Source organism: Globicephala melas, chromosome 12, assembly GCF_963455315.2.
Source record: "Globicephala melas chromosome 12, mGloMel1.2, whole genome shotgun sequence".
Classification (NCBI taxonomy): Eukaryota; Metazoa; Chordata; class Mammalia; order Artiodactyla; family Delphinidae; genus Globicephala; species Globicephala melas.
Window position 1 is genome coordinate 52799932 of NC_083325.1, and position 12216 is coordinate 52812147.

The following is a 12216-nucleotide window of genomic DNA, read 5'->3' on the forward strand; positions in this document are numbered from 1 at the left end:
AAGAAACAGTTGTCAGTACAACGTGAGAAATGCTAGAATATAATGGAGTAGATGCCGCGTTAACAGGAGGAAGAAAGGACCAGGGGAAGATGAACTGAAGCTGAATCTTAAAGGATAGGAAAGAGTGAGAAAAAATAAAAAGTGAAAAAGAAGGTCTGGTATTCTAGGAAAATGTACGGTATTCCTAGGCAAAGAGAGGAGTTGATGTTGGGACCTGGGTGATAAACGCACAGTGTGTGGCTGTGTTGATGAGGACACCTTCCAGGGAGGAGCCCGGTGGGAGAAGCACTTGGGGAGGCAGGGTGGGTGGGAAGAGACCTGTGTGCAAATCCTGGAGAAGAAGTTAGTGAGAGGGTCAGCTTGGAGATGGCTTCAGGTAAGAGGTGGAAGAGTCTGGACAATATCCTGAGACAACACGGAGTCACTGCAGACTTCTGAGCAAGAAAGTGCCCCAGCTCCTTATTTTATGATAGTTAAGCTGTAGGAATGGTGGGAGAAGAGACCCAGAAGCAAGGAGAGAGAAGGTGGCAACAACCACCAGGATTAATCCATCAGCCTGTTACCACATGACCAAAGAGAGAAACAAAGCTAATTAACTGTGGCCCCTAAGGCTTCCATGGGCTGAGGAGCGGCCCCAACAGCCCGAGTCATCTTGGACTCAGCCAGGGCTGAGACCGCGGGATCCACTCAGACGTTCACACAGACTCTGCTTACCCCGTGGCAAAGCCGCCCATTGTTTGCTAAAACAATTCCCATTTTTTGCAGTTCAATCATTAGCCAAAGGCATTGAAGAAACACAATCTTAAGACTCAGCCCAGGAGAATTCAGGCTCTACTGTTGAATACACTGCAGTAATACATGTTCCAAGATGTCTACTTTCTATAGAACACTGCATGGTCATAAAAGCTACATAGACCAAATTCTGCTTCATAACACAGGTCCAAAGTCCTCAAACTAGCTTTTGTTTGGGAGACTCTAACCTGACAAGGTGTTTTCATCAGTTTGCCAGCTAGCAAGATACATTCATGGTAAACTTTTTGAGATGGACAAAGTGAATCTGACCAACTGTCTGCTCAGCCTCTTGTGAAACAGAATCACGATGGCAATAGCAGCAGCAAGCATTCGGTGAGTGTTTACTCTGTACCCGACACAATCGTAATGATTTTACACATATTGACATGTATTTGATTCTCACAATCTCTCTTTGAGGGAGGTAATTTTACAGATGAAGAAACTGAGGGTTAGAGAAGTAAGTCCCTTGCTGAAGGTCACATACCTAATAAGAAGTGGAGAGAAGAATTTGAGCCAGGAGTCCTTACCCACTACAACGGGTTCTCAGCTCTGTGGTAGGTATAATGAGAGACACAAAAGTAGATGACAGGGTCCCTGATCATTTTCTCTCTGAATACACACTATTAGCTGAAACACTCAGACACATTTAATCAGGAATTTCCCTCTGGTTCCAAACTTCCTGTTTGCTCTGCGCCTCCAATGTCAACGGAGTCAGCATTCTACTTCTGATCTGGTCGGCAATAACATGGCTTCCTCAGAAGAATATAAACTTGGCTTTCATCCCAACCGGCTCAGGCTCTGCTCTCTCTTCCCCTCCCCTTTATCATGTCACAACGACTTCACCCTACACTGTCATTGGCAGGTGAAACTGCACGAAAGGAGTTTGGGGTGAAGATGGTCTCACCTCTGAGTAAACCTAGACCCACAAAAAAGTGACTGCCCCTGAAACCCCACAATTACACTTAGTATTCCTTTATCAGGAGACAAGCCCTTCAATTATACAACACGGTAGAGGGACCAAATGACTCTCATTACCAAAATGCACATTTTTGAAGTCAGCTTTTTTGCTGAAGGTGGTCATGTAGGGAGTCCGGGATGGGGATGGGGGGTGGCGTGGGAGCTCATGAAGATGGTAGATCTCCGTCCAGGAGGCCGAGGCACGGAAGTCAGACTCTGCAGATTTCCTATGCAAGCACACCTGTCGGCTGTTCCAGCCCACTGGACACTGTTAGGTGCATTTCTCAGTACCCTCTTACCCTGCCTCAGGGTCCCTGCATGCTCACAGTATTGGAATAACACCAAAGAGAGGCTCCCTTCCCCGGAATACTGCCTGACTCTAAGATCTAGGCCCTGTCCTAGATGGGCCCTTGACCTGCATGGGGACAGAGCCTCACATGTCCACCACCCTGCTCCCCACAAACAGGGTGTCATCGTTCCTGGGGTGTCTGCACCTCCCCACACCTCGCTGTGCCCCAAACAACTTATAGAGTCCTTTCATGTCCATTAGCTTATCTAAAGCTTTCAATTTATGCCAAGTCTGCAGGCCTGGCCATCTTATTTTGATTTGATATTTATTATCAGCTCCATTTTACAGATGAGGAAACCGTGGCTCAGAGAGATCAGGTCGTTTGCCCAGGGTTACATGGTTAGTAAGTGGCAATGCTGGGACTGCAACCTGCATTCTCTATATTAGTTTGCTAGGGTTGCTATAGCCAAGTACCATACTCTGGGTGACTTAAGCAACAGAAATGTATTTCTCACAGTTCTGGAGGCTGGAAGTCCCAGATGGAGGACTGGCTTCTTCTGAGATTTCTCTTTGGCCTGTAAATGGGTTTTCTCCTGGTGTCTTCATGGTCTCCCTCTGTGCATGTCTGTGTCCTAAGCTCCTCATCTTATTAAGACACTGGTCCTATTAGATTAGGGATCACCCATGTGACCTTATATTACCTCTCACCTCTTTAAAGGGCCTATCTCCAAATACAGCCACATTCTGAGGTACTAGGAGTTAGGACTTCAACATACGAATTTGGAGGGAACACAATTCAGCCCATAACATCCTCTGACTCCATAACCCTCCTCCCACTCATTCATCCAACCAATATTTATGGAGCTTCCTAGGTGCCAAGAATTGCGCTCGGCACTTCTGCAAATGTTTTCTCATGTAATTTTCCACCCAGTCCAGGGAGCTTTGCATTCTAATTCCCATGGTACAGTGAGGGAACTACACTTCAAACAGTTTAAGTATTCTGCCCAGGAAAACACAATAAAGACGAGACAGACACTGAATTCAGCCCCAGTTCTCCGACTCCAAATTCAGCGCTGTGTCTCCAGCATACAACTTTGCTTCCCACGCAAGACCGCAGCTGGCAGCAACGGACAGGGTGACCTGACAGTGACGGCAGTGGGGTGGGATCTGGCAGGATCTCCTTCTTTGGAAATACCGTAAATCCCATGGATGATAGCTGTATCTACCGCACAGGGCTGTTGTGTGCTGATTAAATGAGTTAATGGGCACAAAGTGCTCAGAATAGAGTCTGGCTGGTAACGAAGGCTAAATGAGTATCTTGCTATCGTTGTTGCTGTTGCTGCTACTGCTGTGGTGGTTATTATTTTTGTTATTGTTATTATTATTATTGACTTCTAGATATAAAATTATTGACTTCTCAAATACCCACAACAAATTATTTTTCTCTCCATCCCAAAATCACACACAAAGGCCTAAACACACAAAGATGGGGCGAACAAGAGAAGAAAGAACAGCGACGTAATTTTGGAAGCTGGAAAGCAGAGGGGTGAATGGGACATGACTCAGTAGACCTGAGAAAGAGCTGAATCCTGAACCAGCAATGGGGAAAGTCAGGAATGATCAAATTTACGCTGTAGAATCTCCCACTTCCTGCTCTAACAAAGCTCAGGAATTTGCAGTAACCGTTACCCCTGGAGATGAGGATGATGTAGAAAGAGATAAAGTGAAGAGATCTGGTTGAAAAGCAACTATAAACTCAGATTCTCTTCTTACTCTGCACAGCCCCTTCTCTACATCAGAGATTTATTCTCTTCAGGGGAGAAACAGAAGGTCTCCGGGACCAGGGTGGAACAGGGGAGAGGGCAGGCACCAGCGTATAGAACTAAAAATAGGGCAATTGGATGGATATATGTATTCTGGGAGCTGGGCCTTCAACCCTCTTCTTTCATTTGGCTCACCTGGCTGCCAAGCCCTGTCTCTTCAGACAGGACTCTGGAAAAGTCTTCCCAGGGTAATCTGAGGACTCCAATAGAAAAACTGTAAAAATATTGATAGTCAGAAGTTCCCCCAAATAAATGGCTCATAGGATGATTCATTGTAATGATGCCCAAGTTGACTACTCCAATATCTGAATGATAGTTACAGAAAGAGAACAGAAGAAATCATTAAAGAAATTAGACACTTCCCAGAACTGAAGGACATGATTTTCTAAATTAAAAAGGTTTATCTAAGGCCCAGTGCAATGGATGAAAATGGGTCTACACCACATCATTAACATGTAATTAACAAGCTTGCAGAAAAAAGAAATAGGTCCATACGAAAGATCAAGAGCAAAATAGTTTTGGACTTCTTAATAGCAACACTGGGAGTTGGAAGGCTGTGGAACAATACCTTCACATTGTGAGTGAAAATGGTTTTCAATCTAGAATTCTATACCTAGCCAAACTCTTTATCAAGTTTGAGAGTACAATCAAGATCGTTTTAGATATAAAAGGAAGATCTCAAAAATTTACTTTTCATACGCTTTCTCAGAAGGTACATCACCACATCAAGAAAGTGTATCAAGAAAGAGGAGACATGTGATATAAGAGAGGAGCTCTCACATGGAAGAAGCAAAGACGCCTGGACGACAGTGAAGGGAGATCCCAGGGTGACAGCTCTGCAGTAGGCACTGAGGACAACTGTTCAGACTGGAGCAGTTTAGAAGGCACCGGTGGAAATTTATCCAAGAATACTGATAGAATGCCTATTGCACCTAGCCACCCTGAAGGGAGATGTGGACAATCTGGAGAGCATCTGTGTTATCTCCAGGGAAAACAAACAGAGAAAATGTATAGGAAAGGAAAAGTGATTATAGCTTATCAAGTGGCTTAGTTCCAAATAGTATTTCACAGTCATAATAATGTATACAATGTACATTCATTTAACAAAAATTACAGTAAACTCTGTTGAGAAGATGGGACATTTGGAAGGCTATGTGGATGTGATAGGGTGGTGAGTAGGTAGTAGGTGGGGCAGAGAACTAAATTCTCACTTCCATAGTGGAAAGTCACTAGATAATGTCTAAAATAAAATTTAAAAAATAACATTAAAACATGTTATTTAGTACAATGAGGTGTCACCCCACACTGGTCAGAATGGCCATCATTAAAAAGTCTACAAATAACAACTGCTGGAGAGGGTGTGGAGAAAAGGGAACCCTCCTACACTGTTGGTAGGAAAATAAACTGGTGCAGCCACCATGGAAAACAATACAGAGGTTCGTTAAAAAACTAAAAATAGAGTTGCCATATGATCCACCAATCCCACTCCTGGGCATATATCCAGAGGACACTCTAATTCGAAAAGATACATGCATTCTAATGTTCAAAGCAGCACTATTTACAATAGCCAAGACACGGAAGCAACCTAAGTGTCCATCGACAGATGAATGAATGAAGAGGATGTGGCATATATATCAATGGAATACTACTCAGCCAAAAAAAATGAAATGATGCCATCTGCAGCAATATGGAAGGACCTAGAGATTATCATACTAAGTGAAGTAAGCCAGACAGAGAAAGACAAATGTCATATGATACCACTTATATGTGGAATCTAAATTATGATACAAATGAACTTATTTACAAAACAGATACAGACTCACAGACATAGAAAACCAATTTATGGTTACCAAAGAGCGAATGGGATGAAGGAGGGATAAATTAGGAGTTCGGGATTAGCAGACACAAACTATTATATTTAAAATAGATAAACAACAAGGTCCTACTGTACAGCATAGGGAAATATATTCAATATCCTGTAATACACCATAATGGAAAATGTGAAAAAATATATGTATATGTATAATTGAATCACTTTGCTGCACACCAGAAACTAACACAACACTGGAAATCAACTATACGTCAATTTAAAAAAGAAACCAAAAAAAACCATGTTATCTTGAAATACAAAGGTCCATACCAGAAGTGTCAGCTAAAAGAATTGTAAGTGGTTGTCTCTGTGGGAGGGGAAATTGGTGGAGAGGAAGGGCAGAAAATGGCTTCTCATTTCTTTAAGCACTGTGTAGGACTGTTTGAATCTTTATCTATATGAATATCTTTGATTAAAATAACATCTATGCTTTATAACACCTCACTGCATAAACTTGAGTGAGTTACTGCCCAGCTTTGGTTTCCAAGTTCCGCATCTATAAAATGGAGTCGGATTAGACAGCCTCTGAGGGCCTCCTTGATCTAACATTTACACTGCGATTCCTACCACGGGAACTGGTATCATCTCACTACACACTCAGCCCCTAGGTCCTTAGGAGTTTTACACTAAAGTATCACTTTCTACAATGGGTGGGGGAATGCTGACGGCTGAGAACAGTGCTCTGTGGGAACAAAGATCCCCCCGTGATTTTCTAAGGGCCAGGCCCTGAGAAGACTGAGAAGGAGAGTGGAAGGGATCATGCCAATTCCTCCACTCCCCTGCTATGTACGAGCATTAGCTACACTGGAAATGTATTGAAAGAAGATGAGACTCTAGACAGTAGATTTTCCAGTTATTAACACAGCCTTTAACCAGAGACCTTCATCAACTCAGGAAACGCCTAACTGCCTATGGCAGGAAAGCTTTCCAGGGATCAAGGCAGGCTACCATTCCGCAGACCAGGCACACAACCCCCTTAGACCACCAGGAAGGCAAGACCACGGCGCACATCACAACTCTGTATGCATTTCCCAGGGAGGCTGGGCTTGGAGAGCACAGCCAGAGACCTCTGTACATCTTCAGCTCTTTCTAGGGAAATCCCTCCCAAGTCCCTCCTTTTGGGCTTTGTCCCCCAGCCCTGGAGAGGACCCGACATTTCAGACTCAGGCTTATCTGAGTCGAAACGAAATCTTTGTTCCCTGCTCTTAATTGTTAATTGACTTTTTATAAACATTATCATCAACAAGGAAAGCCTTTTCTAAGCACCTCCAGAGTACAGAGTGATCTAGATGGGGCCAAAGCAGAATGCCCTTCTCTCCCTTCCGGTCCCCTTACTGCCCCTCACCCAGGGCGGACTGACTTTTGGGGGGTGATGATGATGGCTCATTAAAGATTGAAAATCTTGGAGAAATCTTGGAGCTCTCTCAGGAGAGCTTTGAAACTTACAACTTCCTCTCCTGCTGGTAAAAAGCCAAATTTTCGTGCTGTAAGTGAGGCATGTTCATCATCAGTCATACTTGATATAAATAAAATACCTTGTCATTCCCCACTTGTTTTTATATCCTTCACTTCTACCTGTACAGTCCGACTAGTCATGCTCACTCTCAACTACTTTAGAAAGGAGACGAGGCAGGTATTATCCGAACCCCGCAGGGAGGCCAGTCATGAAGAGGTTCAGCAACCTGCTCAAGATTTCTCGAAGGATTCTCTAGCAGCTGTTCAACTGCTTTGTCCTGGGTACCTACGAGGTCGGGGGAGAGAAAACTGACTTTACCTTTCTTTGCTGTTTAAATTTTGATTTTTCCCTATGACTACTACTTCTATACTTTAAAAAAAGGAATTCGATTTTATAAAAATGAAGGAAGGAATTCATTCTTCTAGTGTTAAGACACTTGGCCAGAGCCGCAGAAGCCATGTTCTTTACCACCCTCTGCCGCAGTACGTGTGACTGTGAGAGAAGAAGATGCATTCCTGTCTGTCAAGACTCTGGTTCTCCTCCCAGGGAACCCCCGCTGCCCTCTGTGTCTGAGGTGGATCCCACAGTCTCTCTTCCATATCCCATGGTCAGAAGAGCATTCTCTGAGACTCAGCTGCTGTACTGAGCAGCTCAGAGGAAAACAGACAAGCTCTGAGCATGATGGAGAGTAGGAGAAAGTTCCCTGAATCAACCTTTGGAAGAAAGTCCACCCCTGAAAACCTCCCCCTGTCATGGTATGTGTGAGTGCGTAAGGGAGGGGAAGAGATTTTTAAAAGCCATAGTTAGGAAGCATGGACACACAGTAAGCTAACGCCTGCTCCCACTGCAGCACACAGAGGATCCTCAGGACTGCTGGGCAGGGGACACAGAGACAGTGCCCTGTACCGCCCATGGGGGGAACCTGAGCAGAGAGGGCCCAGAGGAAAGGGAGCCTGTCAGCCTGGGCTCGACTTCGAGTGTGAGCCCCCAGTCAGGGAAACGACTTCTTCCCTTAGTTCCTGAACCCTGGCCAATTAGCTGCTAATTAGTTTCTGTACAAATTCCAGCAGGAAAGCTGGAAAATTGTATCTCAACTTCAGCAATGAGGTTCCTCCTGCAAAATTTGGTCTTGCCAACCTCCCAGATAACCCCCTGCACCACCCCAAATACGGTCTCCACCTGGGCTTCGGAGCAGCCAGAGACGAATATGCAGACACACATACCATCTAGCCCGTGTGCTGGAAGCTTCGAACAAAGCAGCATGGGAAAGAGAGATCACATGGTCCTCATTCATCTATGAATCGAGAGAGATAAAGGAAGGGGGGCCGTTCAGGGGCAAAGAAAAAAAAAAACTGTGTGTGTGTGCTGCAGATGCTTCCAACACAGACTTTTAAAAGTACACATGTATGAGGTAGCAACCCACTAGACTGGAAGGCTCTGGAGCATTAGAGACTAGAACAAGTATTTAGTGAACACCTACTACAAGCAGGGTACCATCCTAGGCCAGCCAGGTAAGCACGCTTGCATGGAGTTCTCAATCACAGAATAGGTATCTTAAGTGAAAATACAAGGTTGGCAAAGGGAACCAGCCTGATCCAGAGAGATGCTGTCGCTCAGGGAAGGCATGACCCCCACGGCAGGGCTGGGTGGTCAGGGGAGGCCTCCCAGAGCTGGGGCATCTGACACAGTTCTGAGGGCAGAACGGAATTTTTCTAGACCCGTGGTCCCCGAATCACCTGAGGAATGTTTTAAGAAAGTACAGATTCCTGAACCCCATACCAGACCTACTGAATCAAAGGCTCTAGGAATGGTACCCTGGAATTGCTATTCTTTAAAAAAAAAAAAAAAGATTATTTGTGACAAATTCAAAACATACAAAAAGCAGACAGAATAGTGAACCCCTGTGTACCCATCACCGAGCTTCAGCGATCACCAACTCATGGCCACTCTTTCCTCACCTATATCCTTATCTAGTCCCCTTGTCCAGTATTCTGGAATCTACCTATTTTTTAAACCAGAGACTCTAAGGCAGTCAGACCATAGATGTGACCTGGAAGCCACTCACTGATCAAGACACAGATTAGGAGCAAGGGAATTCCAGGGACAGTGGAGACAAAGACTAGGAGAAATGAAAGAGAAGGGTATTTGGGGGAGAATGGCCTAATTTGGAGGGCCTTGAGGGTGGGATACACAGTTGGGGGAAGGGGGAACAGGATCAAAAGATCGTTGGGGTCCACGAGGGCCCTGTCAGCATGCATGGTGTCTTTGTGAGAAACACAAAAAGGCGTCTCCTCTGGGTAGAAAAAGCACCCCTTTCTGTGCTTTATCTTATGAGGGTTGAAGGATGCTAAGAAGGGGATCCTGTGACAATCAGCCTGTGCTTTGAAAGAACGCTGGGCAGCGATGGAGAGGGAGGTAGACAGACAGAAGGGCAGAAAACCGAGAGGCAGTGAGCGAGTCACGTCAAGAAATCCTTGCAAACTAGCCAGGGAAGAAGGAAGAAGGCCTTGGAGGTTGTCTTGAAAGAGAGAGCTCTCGTGCGGGATTCTGGAGAGAGTGATATGGAAGTCACGGGCACACGGGGGTCATTTGGAGGCATGCAAATGCTGAAATTGCTCAGGAGGAGTAGTTGGGGATGAAGGCCGTGGGAAAACCCAGCATTTAGAAGATGGGGGTGGAGGGGAGAAGGACCAGGCCAGGTGATATAGAGACTGAAGCGAAATGGTCAAGGAGATGGGAAGGAGAGAAAGAGAGGGGGCATGTATGGCTCATAGAAGTCAACAGAACAAAAGTGTTCTCAGGTGTGATGAGAGGGAAGCATTCAACGAGGGAAGTAGAAAGGAGAAGAAACCAGACATGTAAGCAAAAGTCAAGTTTTGGAGCACCTGGAGTGACTAGTCAAGTGTGGACTTGGATTTGATGAGCCCCATGGCAAGTGTCATGATGTGTAGCACGAGCTTACTGATCAGTTACACTTCCTAAGTCTGTCACTTACGGCCTGGGGCAAATGATTTAAGGGAAGTCTGAATCCCTGCTGGTAAACTGGGGATGATTATACCCACTCTAATAGGGAGGGGATGGGGATGGTATATCAATGAATGACAATTCTTCCTGTCACTGGCACCTAACAGTGCACTGCCTTGTAGTATGGGTGATCTTTTCACATATCTAACCCCGGTATCTTTAACTAGCCTGCAACCAGTTTTGGGGGCAGACATTAGGGTTTTAAACTAATTGAAGCCAATGGTCATTTGTTGACCATTTGCTACGTGCAAGATAAGAAGAGGATGTAAAATAAGACGATCAAAGGGTTAAAAAGCAGCAGCCATGGCCCTAAAGGAGAGGGTGGGACTTAGTGAAGGACCCACATGGATGCCCGACCCTAACACAAGGTGAAGAGTGGCAGGTGCAGCAATTAGTTTCAACTTGCAATTCATTCCCAAACTGCAAATAAAGTGTGGTGGATGGAGAGACTTGCTCTGGTTGGTGGGACCAGGCTTCGAGCCGGCAGGCAGTATTGCATGAGGCTTCTGGGCTGGACAGAGGAGGTGGAGAGGAGAGCAGAAAAATGAGGAAGTTGGGAATTGGCAGGTGAGTTTGAGGAAAGCTAAGAACCTTGGTAGGTTCAAAACAAGAGATCATGGGAAGTGAGGGGACAAAGATGTTCTGGGTTGTAGCAGACATAACCTAAGGTGACCCCCAAGGTGTCACACTCTGGTATAATCTCATACCCCCTCCCCTTGTATACCGTGGCTGCGAAACTGTGACTCACCTCCAACCAAAACAATGTGGAAAAGGGATGTGATATCACTACTGAGATTATATGACATTAGAGGGCAAGGGCCAAGGGATTTGCATGTATAATTAAAGTCCCTAAGTCATTTGACTTTGAGTTAAACAAAAGAGAGATTAGCCTGGCTGCGCCCAATCTAATCAAATGATCTGTTTCAAAGAGGGTCCAGGTCTCCCTGAAGTGAGAGACTCAAAGCAGGAAAGACTTTCTCTCCTGCTGGCCTTGAGGAAGCCACGTGAATGCTCCAGCTGCAAGGAAATGAATTCTGCCCGCAACCATGTAAGCCTGGAAGAGGAGCCCAAACTTCAGATAAGCATGCAGTCTGGCTGACACCTTGATCACAGCAGAGAAACCCAGGTGTGCCTTGCCTGGACTCCTGCCCCGTGGAAACTGTGAGATAATCAATGGGTGTTGTTTTAAGCCACTGCGTTTGTGGTAATTTGTTATGCAGTAACAGGAAACAAATACATGGACTCCTGTCGTGGAGGGCCATGAAAGCAGGCTAAAAAGTATGGGCTTTGTTATGCAGGCCATAGGGAGCCACTGACTATTTTTGAGCAGAGGGACTTTAGGGAGCTGGTGAGGGTTGGTCAGAACCCCTTGGAGAACACTTAGTCAGGGCATTGCTCCCGGGAGCAGGTCAGTGAAGTTCTGGTGAGGGATTAGTTCTGGGTTGAACCAAGCCAGCTATTCTTCTACCCAATTTAAAAAAAAAAAAAAAAAAAGGAGGAAGCAAAATCTGAGTAAAGAAATTGACAGTCATTGAAAAAACCTTAAGGAACTTTAGTGTCCTTGTTGCTAATTATAAATATTTACTCCTCCCAGAATTCCTGACCTCACAGAAGAGCCTGCGTAGTCTCGCTCTTTTACTGGAAAATTTCTGTGTGTGTGTGTTCATTCTATGTTTTCTTGGAAGGGGGACAAGGCAGTAATAAGGGACTGGATGATCTGTAGAGAGTCACTTCCTGTTGGATATTGTCTAGTTCCCCTCCCCTCCTCCCCCCCAAGATCATAAACCCTGAGACCCGCAAGGAACTCCTCCTTCTCCGATTCTATCTGCTGGAGACAACTAAGCCAAACAAACTCAGGAAGTGGCAAGAGGTTGGGAAGGGGAGGAAGTTCATGGCACAGAAGGAAAAAGTAAAGAGAATGCCCTGATGTTCAAGGAAGAGGGTAGGGGGTGGGGCAGAGAGAAACGAAGGTCACCCCAAGGTTACTTGGCGCCAAGCCTTTAAA

General features: G+C 45.3%; 1 protein-coding gene across 3 annotated transcripts in view; it reads right to left on the reverse strand.

The window, feature by feature from the left end:
* PRKCE (protein kinase C epsilon) overlaps positions 1 to 12216 on the reverse strand; it is a 509389-nt gene that overhangs the window by 71765 nt on the left and 425408 nt on the right. The gene's annotated exons all lie outside the window — the stretch shown is intronic.